Consider the following 18491-nt stretch of genomic DNA (forward strand, 5'->3'; position numbering starts at 1 on the left):
GGGGAGAGGCGGAGGACGGCAGTGGGGGCATCAGGCTGGTAAAGCAGTGCTCCTCAGGGACGCCCCCTCCGCCCACCCAGCACACCCCACCAGCTGCCTCCTACCTGCCCTCCCCAGCAACCTGGCACCAAACTGCATTCAGGGGAGCCGGGCAGGTGCTTAACGCCTCTAATGGGTTCCATTACCAATGCTCCACAATAAGGTAATTATGTTAGAAAATAATAAACGTGTCAGTCTTTCTGGAAATATTTTTACTTGGAGCGAGGGAGAACCAGCACTATTGTTTGTCAAGTGCATCTCCACGCCTGTACATATTAATTAACTGCGCTCCGGCTTCACCACCTCTCGGCATTGTATTATTCATAAATGTCTCGGGGCTGCGGTAACTTACGTACTCCCCTCCTTGGCTTGGAGTCATTTTTTAATTTCAAGTTCTTTTTTTGAGTAATTGCACTTGAGGTTTGTGCCTCCGGTACCAGAGAACTGGTCCCTGGCTGTTGTCTCTCCCTATGTTCTTTCCTCTTACTCCCCACCCTGCTTCTTGCAGGATCTCTGACTTTACAAAAATCCTTGCCAGGTCCAAGAAAGAGGTGGATCTGGGCTTTGAGTGGGCAGGAGCGTCTTTAAGAAGTTCTGGGATATCGAGGCGGTCTCCCAGGCCCTCCTGCTCCTCCTTCCGGTCACCCTCTTCCGCTCTGCAACCCATCCTTTTCAGGGAAACTTCCCAGCATTCTCCCCCTCCTCCTTGCACTCAAAGAAACTAACAGACTTTATTATTTTGAGCAGTTTCAGGTTTACAGAAATATGGAGTGGAGGGACTTCGCTCATGGTCCAGTGCTTACGACTCCGCACTTTCACTGCCAGGGGCTCAAGTTCAGTCCTTGGCTGGGAAACTGAGACCCCGCCAGCAGTGCAGCCAAAGAGAAATACAGATTTCCCACCCCCGTTTCTTCTACTATTAACACCTGGCATCAGCATAGTATGTTTGTTACAACTGATGACCCAACACCGACGCAGAATTAGTCAATAAAGCCCACAGTTTTCACTAGGACTCACTCTGTGTTGTACATTGTATGGGTTTTGAAACAAGCATATATGTCCAGCATCCACATTCCAGGAATATACAGAATAATTTCCTTGCCCCCGGAGCCCCTCGTCATCTCCCTGTTCACCTCTTCCCCCCTGCCCAGAACCCCCGGCCACTGCTGGTTTTTTCTTCACTGTCTCCTAGTTTTGCCTTTTCTAGAATGTTCTATGGTAGGGGTGATACCGTCTATAGTCATTTAAGATCCCCAGCACATTTTTTGTTCAAGTACATATGGAACATTTACTTGTTATTTCTTTCTTTAAAAAAATGTTCATTTCATATTAGAGTCTAGTTGATTAACAAACAATGTTGTGATAGGTATAACAGCCTAGGGACTCAGCCATACGTATTCATGTATCCATTCTCCCCTGAAACTCCCCTCCCATCCAGGCTGCCGCATAACATTGAGCAGAGTCCCCAGCACCTTTGGATTTGAGCCTTAGTTTTTGAGTCGGTGGCCTGCGGCGTCTGCCCTTCACCCAGGTTACAGACTCCTAAGGAACAGGGGCCACGTCATCTTGATGGATCTTCCTGGCTCTCCCTGGAAATATGTAGGTGCACACTGGGATGCCGCAGGCAGGAGTGTTTGGGGGGAGAACCCCACCTGCACTGGATGGACGGGCCAGATGGTTTTTAGGATCTAAGCTTCTGAAGCTAAGCCAGGTGTCTGGAAGCAGCTGTGCACCTCTCAACGCTCTTCAAGTCCATCTGGAGCTGGAAATGCAGAGTCCAGGAGAATGGTCACGGCTCAGGATGACTTCCAAATGTCCTTCCGATCCTCATTAGTCAGAGGGGGTAAGTGATGTCAAACCTCCAAGAGGAATTAGCTGTGACATAGTCAATTTACAGGGGAGCAAGTGGGTTGGTGATCACAGCTGGACTGTGTTCTGTGAGATCCAATGACGGCACACGGTTCTCCGGCCCTGGGTGAAAATCCCCACTGTTCCCCATCCTCTGTCTCCATCCCCCTGACTATTGCCCGTATTGACGACATCTCTGGAAAGGGGCGATAGTTCTGACTGAGCCAGATCTCTGCTCCAGGCTCCCGGGAAGCAAGGAGAACACTGTCCTGGAAGCAGATGCCATTCCTCCACGTTTCGTTTTAAGCCAAAGACGAGGGCTCTGGGGAACCTAAGGGCCAAGAAGCATGGATACATCGTTAGTTCATGGTCTCCCTAGATAAAGACAGATCCTTAGGAGTTTAAACGTCTCTGAAGTCCAGGCGCGATACTCTTCTCGACTGTCCATTTCAGGACCTTCTCGTTGATAAGTCCTTCCTGAGTGAAATCTATACCCATCGTGCAAACACCAAAGTGTATTATTTGTTGCTCTGCTCTCTCTGGAGCAGAAAAATGGCAGAGTCATAGCTGACAAGACTCTGGGGGAACTCTAAGCCCAAGAATCCAACTAAATGGGTGAATCTGAGATGCTCAGAGCCTGCAAGTGTAGAGGGACCAGCTAAGAGAAGTTTATCTGCAGTAGGACCTGGAAGAGTAAGTCCGGGTTGGAAGAGTCCTAATGAATGAGGTGGGGAGCTCTGGCCCCAGGACGCACATGGTTCTCTCCTACCCTGAGCAACCCTCAGACTCTCCTGGGTCAACACCGTTGGCTACAAAGGTGTTGCAATTCTGTCTTACTGACTTTGGGATTTTAAAGCCCTTCCATTCTGGGCAACTTCTCCAAGGGTTCTATTCTCCCACTACCGTTTGTGTTTTCACATAAGACATTAAGTTCTGAATGATGGTTGAGACAGCTAGAGTGGAAGCAAAGTCTTCGGACCAAGTGAACGTGGCCAGTGTCCCCGGAGTTCCCATATGAAAGGACACATGGAGGGCAAATAAGGTCCTCCTGTCCCCCAAGTATGTCTGGATGAGGCTTCTTCCCACCCATAAAGACTGGGTTATGAGTGGCAAGCGTCCACCACAGACAGCTTCTAGCCAAGCAGCTGCTGTAGCCGGGTGGGAAGAAGACCACCCCCAGCCTGGTGTGTACAGCTCCGGCTGCCTCGTTGAAGCAGGGCCTCAGCTGGTGCCCGCCCCTCTGGGCCCCTGGCCAGTCCCAGCCTGACAACCTCCAGCTCATCCTGGCTGGCTCCTCTGCAGCCGGTTCTGGGAGGAGGTGTGGATGGAGGCCGGGGGAGTAGGAACGGGAGAACTTAGCCATCTGACTCTATCCTGGCAGGCGAACACTCAAAGTCCCAAGGTTTTACAGGATGACTTGAGTCTGGCTGCTTTTCAAAGCAAGAGTTACCAGGTCCTCTCCAGGGCCATAAATAAATCTCCTATGAAGATCACGGCACCTCTGATTTTATTCTATTATTCTACATGCGTGTTCAGTCATGTCTGACTCTTTGCAACCCCATGGACTGTAGCCTGCCAGGCTCCTCTGTCCATGGGATTTTTCCAGGCAAGAATACTGGTGCGGGTTGCCATTTCTCTCTCCAGAGGGTCTTCCTGACCCTGCGTCTCTTGTGTCTCCCGCGTTGGTAGGTAGGTTCTTTACCACTGGTGCCACCTGGGAAGCCCTCTGATTTTAAGGGTGGAGGAAAATGTAAATTCTGCAGGGCAATTACAACTTGCATCATTAGATAACAAAAGAAATTAATTTGGAATACAGAATTACTGGGCTCAGAACCCACTGTGTTGGATGGGGGGGGGTAGGCACATCTACCCAACACAAGTTGTTTGTTTTAGATGAATTATTCTCTTTAAAAACTATTTATTTGACTGCAGCAGACCTTAGCTGTGGCACATGGGATCTAGTCCCCTGATCACAGATCAAACCCAGGCCCCCAGCATTGGGAGTGCAAAGTCTTAGCCACTAGACCACCAGGGAAGTCCCTAGACTAGTTATTCTTAAGCCAGTCATTCTGAAAGTAGTTAAGTAATAGAAACTGCTATTGGTTGGGTTCACTTCTGTCCTGTGGAAATGAAGTAATAACAAAGCAAAAAGGAAGCTCTTCACCCTTTTTTTCTATTTTCTATAATAAGAGGGCATGAATTGAGATAATCCGAAAGGAGTCTCACCTCGTTAAGATGTTTTTCAAAGGAAGAGGCCAGAGCACAGTCTTCTTCCATGCTGCTCGCTGTTATACCCAGATCTGCTGGATGACTGTTCACACCTTGTCTGACACTTAGAATATGATGGAGACGCCTACATTTAGCTCATAACTGTTGGCCACTAACCAACTTCCATGAAGTCAGAAGTCACAGCAGGTCAATAAAAGTGCCAAACAATCTGAGCTTCTTCTCATGAGATTTCCCACCAAGATGAAGATGGGTGTCAAAAAGTGACCTGGTGGTTTATCAACAAACTATTGAAAGTTATTTATTGATCAATAACCCGTTGACACTCCTGCCCCTCTGGGACAACTACTAGTTTGAGAAACCCAGATTTATAGTGTGTCTAGCAGCCTACTGGGCTTCCCAGGTAGCACTAGTAGTAAAGAACCCACATGCCAACGGGACACATAAGTGACGCAGCTTTGATCCCTGGGCCTGGAAGATCCCCTGGAGGAGGGCATGGCAACCCACTGGAGTACTCTTGCCTGGAGAATCCCATGGACAGAGGAGCCTAGCGGGCTACAGTCCATGGGGTCATGAAGAATCGGACACGACTGAAGCGACTTAGCATGCACACACACACGTAGCAACCTATTAAACCATTAGTTTTAGGGAGAGTAAGTAAATAGATATTTTTTAAATGGTAGAGACAGCATTTCTACATCCACTCGTATGCTAGCAATAATGAAGACAAACTGATGGGCACCAAGTCCCTGACCAAATCCGATTCAGGGTAACACATCTCCCTGATCCATCCTGTTACTTCTTAGTTATAGCGCCAACTGGCGACACAACCAAATTAGGTCATTTGGGGAGGGTTTACTTACAAAGGGATTATTTGCCAAGGTGAGGGCAGATGGGAGTCAGGAATCCAGGGATGAAGGCAGTGGAGTTTTGACGACCCTAAGCCAAGAGGACAAGGGGAGGGACCAGTCGACAGCTCAGGAGGGAAGCCCGAGGGCAGAGGCTCTCACGAGAGGAGCCCTGGACTTTGGTGGAAGGACTCGGGCACCAGAGCTGGCACTCCAGGGTGATGGCCAGAGCAGAGAGCACCCGCCTCCTTCTCCTCCCTCCCCGTGACCTGTAGCCAGGGCTCCGCTGGCTGAACCCAGCTGGAAGCCGTGGAGCATGTGAGCCCACGGGTGTGGGTCATTCGGGTCAACCTCTGGGGGCCCGGAACAGGATGGACAAGAGCCCCGAGGGGAGTGGACCACAGGAGAACTCAGGTGCTGCCTGTCCCCATGGATTGTCCTGGTGGCTTCCATCTTGGCCCTTTCTGTTATCCATTCTTCGGGACGTCTCTTGTGTGTGTGTGTGTGTGTGTGTGTGTGCGCGCGCGCGTGTGCACGCCCATGTGTCTGTGTATCTTTGGCTCACTGACTCTGCAATGGCAAGGTCCTTATGGGCCCAAATGTGAAACTGAGAACATCAGCCTCCCTTATTCATTGATCTACAGAAAAGGGGGGAGAGCAGAAGCCACACCTTGAGTTCCTCAGAACAGTATCTGGTATTTGAGTGATCCCTGAACATGAGACTCTCACACGGAAAGTCAACAGGCCGTCACTTCATTTAGGACTTAAAATCCTAACCGATTAGGTCCAGTAATTAATACCGCCCTCGGTAGATCTTTCCTGGTCAGGCTCTGCTACAACCAGCAGGATGAGGAGGGGCCACCTGGGGTTCCCCTCTGCCTTCAGATCAGAGCTCTAAGACATCATGGTTGTTCAATTGCTAAGTCGTATCCAACTCTTTGCAATCCCATGACTGCAGCACACCAGGCTTCCCTGTCCTTCACTATCCCACAGAGTTTGCTCAAACTCATTGTGTCAATGATGCCAATCAACCATCTCATCCTCTGTCGCCCCCTTCTTTCCCAGCATCAGGGTCTTTTAGCCTCCCAGACACAAGATCCTAAGTGTCCACAAACCCAGGCAACTCTGGTATGTAGCCAGCTCCTCTGGCTGAAGCTCTGGGCAAACACGAATTAGTTCCTCCTCCTAAGAAGCTAGGCTGCAGCTGGAGGAAGCCCCTCAAGGGTGGATCCTCTTCAGAGCCACCAAGGTTTGGGGGAGGCGCACTGGAATCTCTTTGCCCCTCCCTGGCTGGGCTCAACATCCAGGATTTGTCACAGGTTCGTGGTGGTGGCTCACTTGTGTCCTTCAATGACCCCGATTTGGATGTGAAAGCATGGCTCAGTAGGGTAATTTCTTTACCAACACCTGTATGTATCTGGGAGAGAAGAGGAAATAAGGTGGAGAGGAAGAGCTGATGGCAGGGTGGGAAGGAGGGAGAGAGAGCACAAGCAGGGTGAGAAAGAGAGATCTCACGGGTTTTAAATATAGGAGGATAAATATTTGAAAATCTGGGAGCTGGAAGTGAGTGGAAAATGCAGACTGGGGTTATGAAGTCAGACACCAGAAGCAGAAATGTTCGTTCTCTTGAAATATTGTGAAGGGAAGACTGTCTATTAACAAATTACACACACACACACACACACATGCACACTCAGTTATCTACAGCATAAAAAACGACACAGATACAGAGTTATGGGCACTGATACCCAAACACAGGGACATAGAAATACATTAAAACACATACAAGAATCTGCCTTTTGCCCCAAGGCACACATCCATCCATTCATTCACAAGTATTTATTGGGCAACCTGCTGTGTTCCAGGGACGACGCTGGGTTACAAGGATACAGTGGTGAACAAGGCCGCGGGTCTTCTCCCAAGTGAGCTCATAGTCTACCATGTGCGGAGACATACACAGAGGCCCGGAGCAAGAAGCCACTGAGGAGGCGGACCCGGGATTCCAGACCGCGCTGGACTCACATGTTCTCTGAGGTCTCTGAAAGAGGGTGAGAAGTTTGCTTATTTGTCACTGTCTCATTACCATGGTCCCCTCAGTTCCTGAGCCCTGAAGATGATGAATGGATGAGTTCAAGGAGGAATACGTAAGTGACGGGATGAATAAGGAAGGAGCATCCTGCCCACTAGCAACAACGCGGACATGGCCTTGGACTACCCAGAACTCCAACGTTCTATTCCATTCCTGGAGAAGAGGCGCCCCCAAGGCACACGGGCTTTGAAAGGCTCAACCAAGACAGGGGACTGGTCTTTCCGACTCAGCCAGGCTACTTGCCGGCCTTTGAGTCTCCAGGGCCTGTGATTGTGGGTGGGGCAGGGAGAACAGTCAGTTTGCAGCTTGAAAGCCAGACTCTGATGAGCTTTGCAAACCTGAGGGCCCTTCCTCTGGACCCAAAGCAAAGGAGGAGCTTATTCCTTCCTTCATCCTGGAGCAACTCCACTCCCAGGTCCTATACTCTTTGCAAAGCCTGGTGGGAAACTCGCCAGCTTTGGAAGTAAAAGATGTAGGTAAAAGGTGGATCAAATGCCTTGCTGCTTCTCATTACTATGGAAAGGTGAGCCCTGATCATTGTTGGGAGGAGGAGAGCCCGGGGATGGAGGAGTATGCTCTGTGGAGGCTGCATTCCCATCCTACTCGCTGTGTGTGTGTGTGTGCGCGTGTGTGTGCCTGTGCACGTGTACACACATGTGCATACATGTATGCAGGAGTTAGAACAGGGCTAGGCTACAGGAGAAGGCGATGGCACCCCACTCCAGTGCTCTTGCCTGGAAAATTCCATGGATGGAGGAGCCTGGTGGGCTGCAGTCCATGGGGTCGCACAGAGTCAGACACGACTGAGCGACTTCACTTTCATGCATCGGAGAAGGAAATGGCAACCCACTCCAGTGTTCTTGCCTGGAGAATCCCAGGGACCGGGGAGCCTGGTGGGCTGCCGTCTATGGGGTCACACAGAGTCGGACACGACTGAAGCGACTTGGCGGCAGCAGCAGCAGGCTACAGGAGATGCCTCGGATACCCACCTGTAACCCTCAGATTGGACCATTTCGTGATCCCTCGCCAAGCCCCAAATGCCAGTATCTTCATTTTTCTGCCGGAGGGATTTTCCCAAGATGACATAAGACCGCTCTGCCTGCAGGAGCACAGCAGTCAGGCAGCTGGGAACGGCTCTCTCTGGGAGCAGCCCTTAGCCCAGGACTCTTAGGGGCTGATGCTGAAACACCTGGGCCACCTCACCCTCAGGGCTGGGTACCCCTGAGGGGTCTTTCCAGTGTCTCCTGGAATTGACCTGCCTTAGGGAGAGCCGGCCTCCCGCCAGGGTGCTGGCTTCCTGCTTACCTTCCCTTCCCTGTGTCCCTTCCCCACATGCTCCCCACCCTACCGGGGCTCCCTGTATCTCCAGCCAATCTCCGAGCACGTGAGTCCTTCTCCAAATGGGCACATACACGGACCTCACTTCCCGCAAAGTCAGATGGACGCTAGGCTGCTGCTGACAAGATCCTCCTTGGACGAGATCAGCCCTCACAGGAGGACTGATGAGACTACTTCAGGGGGACGGGATTGTCTGAGGGGAGATGGCGAGGGCTGCTCTCTGTCATAAGAGGTGAGGCTTGAGTCCAGGCAGGAAGAAGCTTCCTGGGGTCCCAGTCCTTAAGGCCATCATCACAGATCTAAGAGATGCTTCCTGGGACCAGGTGCTGAAGGCAGGGACACAGTCACCTGAGCGGCCCCTGGCCCGTCTGAGGTTCTTCTCGGTGGTCTCTGGGCAGGAGGAGGAGCCAAAAACCAACGCAGGGAGGATTAGTGAGAAGCCCATGGGTTGTTTTCTGTTTTTTGGCAACTCTTAACCTTCTCAGTAACCCAAAGAAGTCATCAATTTACAAATGAATATAAATATACTCTGATATGTAACGGAGAGGGAAGAAAAGGTTTGGCTTTTTTAGAAAGAGACTTGCTAGAAGGCAGTTGGTTAGGGTTGAGGAGGAGGATGGGGAGACGGAGGGTGATAACGAGAGTGGATAGGGTTTCTTTTGGATGTGATGGAAATGTTCTAAAATTGGCTATGGTGACGGAAGCACACATATCTGAGAATAGACTAAAGCCACTGAGTTGTTTAAATGAGTGAATTGTATGTGACGCGAATTATATCTCAAGAAAATTGTTTACAAAAAGGGCAGCTGGGGTAGAAGGGAGGGAAAGCGTAGCTTTGGGGCTGATAGACATAGCTCTGAGCTCCAGCTTTACCACTTCCTTGCTCTGATGACAAAACGTTTAACCTCCTGGAAACCCCATCTTCTTCAAGTGAAAATACTTAGGGTTGTTGAGTTGATTTAAGATCCTTTATAAAGCACTTTAAAAGGGCCTACCATATAAATAGCAGTTAGTTTTAATAATTTTAATAATAATAATTAGCAGCTAAAAATTATAATGAAGATGCTACTAGAAATTACTGTCACATATTAAATTCTTATTCATTAGACAAGAAAGTGTGCATGTGGGCATGCTAAGTCCCTTCAGTCCTGTCTGACTCTTGGTGACTCCGCCAGGCTCTTCTGCTCATGGGGTTCTCCAGGCAAGGATACTGGAGTGGGTTGCCATGCCCTCCTCCAGAAGAGAAGGTAACAAGTATGAAAGGAAGTGATGCTTTCAGAAGGATGCTTACCTAATAACTGAGTTGGTTTAAGTTAAGAACTGAGTGAAAAAGGGCTGAAGAAGAGACTCAGTCTCGTTATAAACTATCTTTTAAAGATTCAGACCTCAAAGGGAAATGGTCACCAACGAAAGGGCCAGTAGTGTTAATACAAGAGGAAAAATCATCTCTCTCCAGTTTGGAATACAACAGGATGAGTGGGTTTGGGGTGCTGAGGCAAAGCCAGGACTCAGACGCGCTTATCAAGCCTAGAGGCTGTTTTGATAGAATCAATTGAAATGTTCTCAGAGAGAAAAAAGGAGCTTGATGGAGTTTAAAAATCAAGTGGAATTTGGAACCACCAGGGTACTGTTATGTACCCAAGGTTTACATTTCTTGTAACTTTTCTCTAAAGCTCTGGATCTATTTAAGGAATTGAATTCACTAGATATCTGTTTATTTATTTGGTCGCGCTATGCAGCATGTGGGATCTTAGTTCCCCAACCAGGGATCACACCCAGGCCCCCTGCATTGGGAGTATGGAGTCTTAACCACTGGACCAGCAGGGAATTCCCTTCTTTTAATTCATGTTGCAGGTTGAATTTGTTTATTCAGCTCATAAGAAAGATGAATGAATGAAACAGGAACTGATTTGTGTTGCTATGTTCTATCTAGGGGAAAAGCAATCATTGATCTGGAATATGTATTTTGCTTTGTTTTAATATCACCTCTGGCTTATCCATCTCCTAAGTGTACAGGTTTTCAAAACAGATGTAAATTAAGATGCCCAGTCCACCACAAGTTAAGAAGTTAGCCTGCCCTGCCATAGTTTCCTTGATGTTAGCAGAAGGCATGAAACCCACCCAGTCAGAGATATGGGACTGTTTATCATAGCAACCGGGGTAACCAGAGTGGTGGTGTTTTTGCAACTGTTCCTTAAGCCACAGTTCCCACTAGGCATTGCAAAGAGGGCCAGGTAATACCTGGGCTTACACTGTAGGGTGTGTAAGGGAAAAGAAACCCCAAGATTAGGGAACCTGAATCTTTTAAAATGGACAGCCTGCCTACCCCTGACTGCAGAGGGTGACATTATGTCTTTCAATGCTATTCACCATGACAAAGGTGGCCTGCAAGTCCACTTACAAGAAAACATAATGGGAGAGGCCCAAGGATAACTGTCTCCGTGAACTCCGGGAGTTGGTGATGGACAGGGAGGCCTGGCGTGCTGCGATTCATGGGGTCGCAAAGAGTGGGACACGACTGAGCGACTGAACTGAACTGAACTGAACGCTCATTAGTTGTGTCTTCATCCCTGAGCCTCAGTTTCTTCTGTCAAATGGGGATAATACCCATCTGGTACCTGGCCGGAAAGAATAAATGAAATATTAATGTTGTCTCTTAAGCACAGTTTCTGGGCTTCCCAGGTGGCTCAGTGGTAAGAATCCACCTGCTAAGCAGAAGACACATGTTCAGTTCCTGGGTTGAGAAGATCTCCTGGTGAAGGAAATGGCAACCCATTACATTTTCCATGCCTGGAGAATCCCACGGATGTAGGAGCCTGGCAAGCTACAGTCCACAGGGTCACAGAGTCAGACACACTGAAGCAACTTAGCACACACACATGCAAACTAATATCGAAAAGAAAACTTTGCCATCATTATTTTGTTTCATGATGGCAGCCTACCAGATAAATAGAACATGAAGCGTGCCTTCCCTTTAGCAGAATATCAAATTTGATCAATTTCAGCCCAAAGACTCACCATTCAATAATTCAAAACTCCCAAATCCTCCAGCTCAGCAGTTCTTAGACTTTGATACATGTTTAAGTCATGTGGGAGCTTTCAAAAACTGCCACTGCCTCCGATACCAGTGAAATCACGTTCCCTGGGGACAGAACTCGGGCACCGGTGGTTTCAAAACTTCTCTAGATGATTCCAGTGCATAGCCAGGGCCCGCGGGGTGGCTCTGGCTCTTACTCAGATCAACTAGGAGAGTTGGCATGGGCTGCTTTGCATTTCTTACGCTGTTGCACTGGAGTGTAATTGGTCTAACTCTGAAAAGGTCACCAGGCATTTGCAGGTGCTTCACTGAGCCCAGTGGGGAGCTGTGGCCTGGGTGAGGGGAGCTGGCGCGCAGAAGACACTAAAAGGGGGTGATCCTTTCTTTAATAGAAGGTAGCAGAATGCCCCCTGGGAACTTCAGAATTCCAAGGAGTCTTGCGAACAGGGCTCCATACACTCTGAGCACCCAATGGATGCTTTCAAATGGTATCAGGATCCTGGGCTCCACCCCCAGGCATCAAGCATTCTGCACTCACGATTCAGCTTGAAAATAGTTTTAGTACTTCCTCCTCCCTGGCAGACTAGATTATAGGATTAACTCTTCATCTTCTGGCTGGGCTACAGGGAATCCTCCCTCCTCTCTTTCCTTAGGTATAAACAATCAATACTAAAGATTTTCCTCGCTTTCTTCTCCCACTTTTCTTTGGAGTTGTTCTTAGGCCGTTGCTTTGGGTTTCTGGAGAAACAGATCCTGGAGGAGAAACTAAGGTAAGGTCACGCCCTGAGATGGGGAGATTCCTCAGTCACCTGCTCTGGTTTTGCAAGGCTGCAGGCTTCCCCATCCTTCATCCTGCTGGTGGTGAGCAAAGGTGCACAGGAGGGCTTCTGGGGCCTCCAAAGTCAGAAATTTCCATTTGCTTTGAGCTGGTGTTCAATCCCCCTCACTCATAAACATGCAAATTACTCAGGTAATTGGGACACCTTAAGTCCAACAGAGCCTGATTTGCCTACATAATGCAGGCTGCAAGCAAATTACCTGATACTCAGGTGGAAGTGGGCCTTTCAGACCACGCAGAGCCTGCTGGCCAGAGCTGTTGTTTCCATAGGGAGGCTGTATTATCCTCTTGGGAGCTGGCAGAAACAGAAGAGACCAGAAACGGGGGAGCCGGGGGAGTTGCTTTCCCATCACTGAACTCGTGTCCATGGTCCTAGCTGAGGCCAGCTGCGAGAGCCATTTGGCACAAGGGCTCTGAGAAGGACCCCAGACTCTGAGAAGGGTGCCCTGGAGCCTGATTCTGCTGGAGGCAGACCCACCAGCTGACCAGGTCAGGCTCTCTCTATGTCACACCATCGGAAGGTGTGGGGCAGGCTGTAGGAATTGACTCATTGGAGAAACTGAGTTCCAGCAGCAAGAAGCACTCAAGAAGCTTTTAAATCGTTGCTGCCGGGCAAGTGTGTGGGGGAAGGGGATTGGGTAGCCTCTGCCTTCCCTAGGGAGCTGGGGCTACATCAGGGTAGGCGAAGTTAGGCAGGGCTGCAACCTTCCACCTGCCCCTCCTCTATCTCCACTGCCCCCTCCCCGACTTCCAGGTACTGGGTGATGGCACAGACGCTAGAGCTTTGTTCCTTCCCTCTTCTTGGGCAGCTGCTGGGGCCCGTCCTACCCACCTGAAGGCTCACAGGCCTCCACGAGTCACATCACAGGCCTGTCGCCGGGGCAATGAGGTCAGGCAGCGAGGGACGTGATGGCTTCACGAAGAGGAAGGGAGCCGAGATGGGGGGCGCAGAGTTTCGGGAATGGAAACCAAGGAAGGATTAGGATTGACGCCTGACACCTGTAGGGCTAAAAAGGTAGCCGGAAGTCCCCAAAGAGGGACTGCCCCCGGGAAGCGTGACCTTCAGTGGGAGGCGTGACCTTCAGTGGGAGGCGTGGCTTCAGTGGGAGGCGTGGCTTCAGTGGGAGGCGTGGCTTCAGTGGGAGGCGTGGCTGCCGCTGGGAGGAGTGGCCTTTGATGGGAGGCGTGGCCCTCAATGGGAGGCAAAGATGATTGGTCACTCCACATGGGCGCTGCCCCCTGCCCTTGGGCCAAGCTCCAGAGCCTGATTGCCCATTGCGAGCCGGTTCTACCTCTCATTTGTTGATCAAAGGTCAGAATAGACTTCTTAGAAAGACATTTCCTCTGGCTAGTCCTTAGAGACTGAACTCTCAAAATCAATTGGCCCAAGTCTCAGCCCAGTTTGGGCTTTATATTGCCACTGGGTAGGCGTGTCTCACGAGGGACGGGCTAAAGAGAGCAGCCGGAGACCTGGCCCGGGGGACTGTGTCAGGGGCAGCCTGTGCCGGAGACAGGAGGAACAGGGTCCCTGATGGAGCCCAGGAGGCAAGGAGGGAGGGAACTTTATAAATCACCAGCTCCCTTTAAAAAATGGAGTTTAACCTCCCTCAGCTTTGCTTCTGAATTTATTAGCAGTTTCATTTCCTTGGGTAATAATTCATTATCTCCTTCCCAAGCCTGGGGAGCAGTGCTGGCCTAGAAGTGGCATTTACCTTCCACAACTTTAAGCGATGCTTTTTTAGCTGTGTCATCTTCAGATCACTCTCAGCCCCAGCCCTGTACTTCTCATCCCCAGGGACAACATCGACGTGTCCCGAGGTGCAGACTGACGCAGACTTGGAGGGGTGGTCTTCTCCTCACCTCCACTTCCCTCTCCTCCCCTCCCCGCCCCAAGCACTCCAACCCATCTGTATTCTGATGCTGTTTGCACCAGACCCTCTTTGGGGCGGGAGCCTCTCTCTATTGTGAAGCAAGACAGCCGCGAGCCGCGGGGAGATAGAGCCGTTCTGTTGGAGCAGAGATAAGTGCTGCTGGGAGGGAACCCAGTGGAGGGTTGGAGCGGGCCACATGTGTCAGCTTAACGGGAGGATCTGAAAAAGTTATTCCAATCCTGTCTCTATGTGGGAAACTGGCAGATGCCCTTCTGTGGAGTGAAAGTTTTTCTCTTCCTCTCCATCCTCTCTGCCAAGAGAGGGAGCTTGATTATCAAGGGGCGTGAGGATGCTTTTTCACTGGGGAAAAAAACGTCCTTTTCCCAAATCCAGTCTCTGCTCCAATGCCAGAAACACCGCATTCTAACGCCCAATATGGCAGGCTGGGGAGGAGGATGGGCAGTCAGTCCCGTCACAGGCAGCGTCTGTTCCTCCACGTGTTGGTCCACTGCTGCCCCCTTGCAGCACCTACTGTGTTCCAGACACTGGACACTGGACGAAACAATGCAAAACCCAATGTTGTCACTGCCCGTGGAGCTTACGGTCAAGCGGCATGTTTTTGCTACTTGGCAATTGACCTGGGGGCTTCCCCCAGAGGCGCACTAGTAAAGAATCCACCTGTGATGCAAGAGAGGTTGATCCCTGGATCGGGAAGATCCCCTGGGAAAGGAAATGGCAACCCACTCCAGTATTCTTGCCTGGAAAATCCCATGGACAGAGGAGCCTGGTGGGCTACAGTCCATGGGCTCGCAAAGAGTTGGACCCGACTGAGCAGCTACCACTTTCACTTCACTTTCAACCCCACAGAAAAAGGGAGGGGACAGGGTGGCATGCAGGTCACATGCAAATCACATGCAAATCAGCACCCTGGAAGCTTTTGGATTCAGGGCTGGGGCGAGTCATGCAACTCTGCAGGCGAGATTAAAAGCTGGTGGTAAGAGGGAGGTCTTCCACTGTCGTGCAGTCTCCTTCTCCTGGCCGTCGGCTCCCACAGGCCCAGGCCTGACTCATGAAGCAAATCCAGGCTCCTGGCAGACGAAAGGCCTGCCGAGTGACATCTGGAGGGGCCCCCTGAGCTGGGCTTCTCTTGGCCAAAACCCCCATTCCCTCTCTTCCTTACTCAGGCCGGCAGCTGGGACTGCACTGGGCGCCCTTGGCTCCTTGGGCACTTGTGTCCTATTTGTCAAAATTGGAACATGATGTCACAGCCTTAATGGCCGAGTGCTTCCTCCGGAGTGATGCAGCTCTTCTGTTAATGGACAACACCTGTTTTCTGGGCTGCTGGGAGGAAGGGCGGGGTAGAGGAGAGGCTGGGCAACAGCCTACCTTGTTCAGCTCAGCTGGGGGTGTGTCACCACTCCTGAATCATGGGGAGTCACCCAGGCCAGAGTTCCAGGTCCCAAACCCCCGAGACCTGCCAGGGAAACCCTTGGCAGATGCCACTCCAAATCTGCAATCAGCTGGCTGAGCCTGTCTGGACCTCTTAGTTGGGTGCATTTCTCTCATCTCCGCAAGAAGCATCACACATTTATGGTCTCATCTGCCTGTAGGACACCTTTCCCAGACAGTTCCCTCCTCCTCGTCAGATTCCTCCTCCTCATCAGATTCCTCCTGGTACACTTTCTGTCCCCTGATTAGCTTCCAAAGCCATGAGAGAGCAGAACATTGAAAAGGACACCCAGAGGTCAGAACTCAAGACCAGCTCCGTCACTTCCAAGTCACATGGTCTTGGGCAAGTCATGTACCTTGTCTGAGGGCTGGTAACTTCATCTTCCAAAAACGAGAAGACGAAGCGGGCTTTGCTGAGCTGTGGGAATAAAGGGAGGTGTATGTGAAGGCGCCTAGCACAGGGGCAGGCACATTTTGGGTGCTCAATGATGGATCTACTTATAGGCGTATACAAATGAAGTCTGCATTTGAGTGGTCCTCTAAGTGTGGTCCCCAGATCGTGACCAGCAGCATCACCACCAGGGAGCTTGCTAGAAGTAAGCATCCCCAGGCCCTGCCCCAGACCTGAATGTGCGCTCAGCCATGTCCAGCTCTGTGCGGCCCCATGGACTGTAGCCCACCAGGCTCCTCTGCATGGGATTCTCCAGGCAAGAGTACTGGAGTAAGTAGCCATGCCCTCCTCCAGGGGATCTTTCTGACCCAGGAATCAACCCCAGGTCTCCTGTGTTGCAGGCAGATTCTCTACCATCTGAGCCACCAGGGAAGCCCTGGACCTAAGGAGTCTGGAAATGCTGGGCGAGGTCCAGCAATCTGTTCTATTAATAACAAGCCCTCCAGGTGGCTTGGCTCCAGGCTGAGACCCAGGGGTGAGACCACTAAATGCTCTGTCCGATAAGCCATAAATCACTGTGTGCTAACTTCCGAGTCACACAGCTTTGGAGGAGAAATCGTAAGCAGTAGGGTCCTTCAGAAACAGACCCAACAGGAGAAATAGACAGACAGGAAGATAGGTTACATGGAATTCGCTCATATGATCATGGCAGCTGATTATGAGACTTCCCATGATCTGCTGTCTGTGAGCTGGAGATCCCAGGAGCCAGCGGTGTAGTTTGAAGTTCTGAGAGCCAGAGAGTTTATGATGAAGGTTGCAGTCAGAATCTGAGGCCCCGAGGACCAGCAGTGCCGAGGGTGAGGCAAGATTAATGTCTCCGTGCTAACCAGGCAGACAGTAAATTCAAGCTCTCCGCCTTTTTGTTCCCTTCAGGCCCTCGGTGGATTGGAGGAGACCCACCCACACTGGAGAGGACCATCTGCTCTGCTCAGTTCACCAATTCAAATGCTAATCTCTTCCAGAAACACTCTGGCCGACACACCCAGACAGAATGTTTAGCCAGCAAGCTGAGCATCCCGCGGCCCAGTGCAGTGGACACATGAAATTAACCATCACGCAAAACAAATAGTGGGAAGAGCAGCTTCCAGCCCACGGACCCCGTGTGAGGCACACTTCCATTGGTCCATTGAACCCACACAACCACCCTCGGTACTAGGCATGGATGCTCTCCCCATTGTATGGAGGAGAAAACCGAGGCACCTGGAGGCAACTTGGCAGGCTCTGAAACCGAGCTTTCCAGCTCCAGAGGCTGCAGGCCATGCCCATCCCACCAGCAGGCAGCCAGGATCTGGGGGATCAGAGGGATCCAGAGTCAGGGCGCAGTGAAGAAGGAGGGTGTGTGTAAAAGACACTGCCTGTCTTTGTTTTTTTTTACTGAACCACGTGGCAGGCATGTGGGATCTTCGGCATGTGGGGTCTTCCAGGGATCGAAGCCTCACCCCCTGCATCAGAAGTGCAGAGTCTTAACCACTGAACCACGAGGAAGTCCCCCTGCATGTCTTTTAATGTGTTTATCACAAATGAAAATCAAAGATGTATTGTGTTTGTATTTGTTCAATGTCCACATTGCCTGGGCTTCCGCGATGACTCAGCGGTCAAGAATCCGTCTGCAGTGCAGGAGCCGCAGGAGACGTGAGTTTGATCCCTGGGTGGGGAAAATCCCCTGGAGGAGGAAATGGCAACGCACTCCAGGATTCTTACCTGGAAAATCCCGTGAACAGAGGAGCCTGGCGCGCTGCAGTCCATAGCGTCGCTAAGAGTCAAGCACAAGACTGAAGCAACTTAGCGTGCACGCACTACGTTGCCTGCTGGGCTATAAGCTACTTGAGGGCAAGGACCACGTCTGTTGTAACACATGGAATCCACAATATAGTGTGATGCCTGCACACTGCAGACCACAGCTGCTGAGTGAATAAATGAATGAGCAGTATGCCTGCCCCTCCCTCCCCACTGTGATTATTTTCAGGTCTGTGTTCCTTCTAGACCGAGATGCCCTTGACCACACAGACTGTCTTATCCAGCTCCGTACACACAGTCCCCTGAACAATGGCTGGCTTCATATTTGCCTTTTGAGTTGAACCCAATCTCACTTTGAAGTCCACTGGACCCTTTCACTAATACAATCATCCATCGCTCCTGTTCAGGGAAGAAAGGAAGGCTGAAGCCGGAGACTCCAAAAAGCTGGACCAGATTTTTACAATTTTCCTTTATCATGAAGTGCCCACAGATTATAATTCCCTGAGGGTAGGACCCAGCATCCCAGTTTCTGGGTACCAAGATGGAGCTAAGAGAAGATTCAGCTCTCCCTGGCAGCTTCATTGGCCTGGTGGAAAGGCTGGAGCTTCGGGGTAAGTAACTGCAACGAAACGGCTCCACTTAACCCTCTTTTTTTGCAAACCTGAGATTGTGAGTCAACCCTCAATTAACCTCTTCTCCCAGATTCCGCTCAATGCAAAA

The 18491-nt window shown here is 50.7% G+C and overlaps 1 long non-coding RNA gene across 2 annotated transcripts; it reads right to left on the reverse strand.

Moving 5' to 3' along the window:
• Window positions 1–748: 748 nt before the first annotated feature.
• LOC132657372 (uncharacterized) lies at window positions 749–13323 on the reverse strand. Of its 2 annotated transcripts, none has more exons than XR_009595405.1 (3): window positions 13096–13323; window positions 6813–6999; window positions 749–2218 (listed from the first exon to the last, which is right to left on the reverse strand). It is a non-coding gene; the product is annotated as an uncharacterized LOC132657372 (long non-coding RNA). The 2 variants fall into 2 exon arrangements; XR_009595404.1 differs by lacking the exon at window positions 13096–13323 and adding an exon at window positions 10790–11160.
• Between the last annotated feature and the right edge of the window lie 5168 nt (window positions 13324–18491).

The sequence above is a fragment of the Ovis aries genome, chromosome 11 (assembly GCF_016772045.2).
Source record: "Ovis aries strain OAR_USU_Benz2616 breed Rambouillet chromosome 11, ARS-UI_Ramb_v3.0, whole genome shotgun sequence".
In the NCBI taxonomy this organism is placed as follows: Eukaryota; Metazoa; Chordata; class Mammalia; order Artiodactyla; family Bovidae; genus Ovis; species Ovis aries.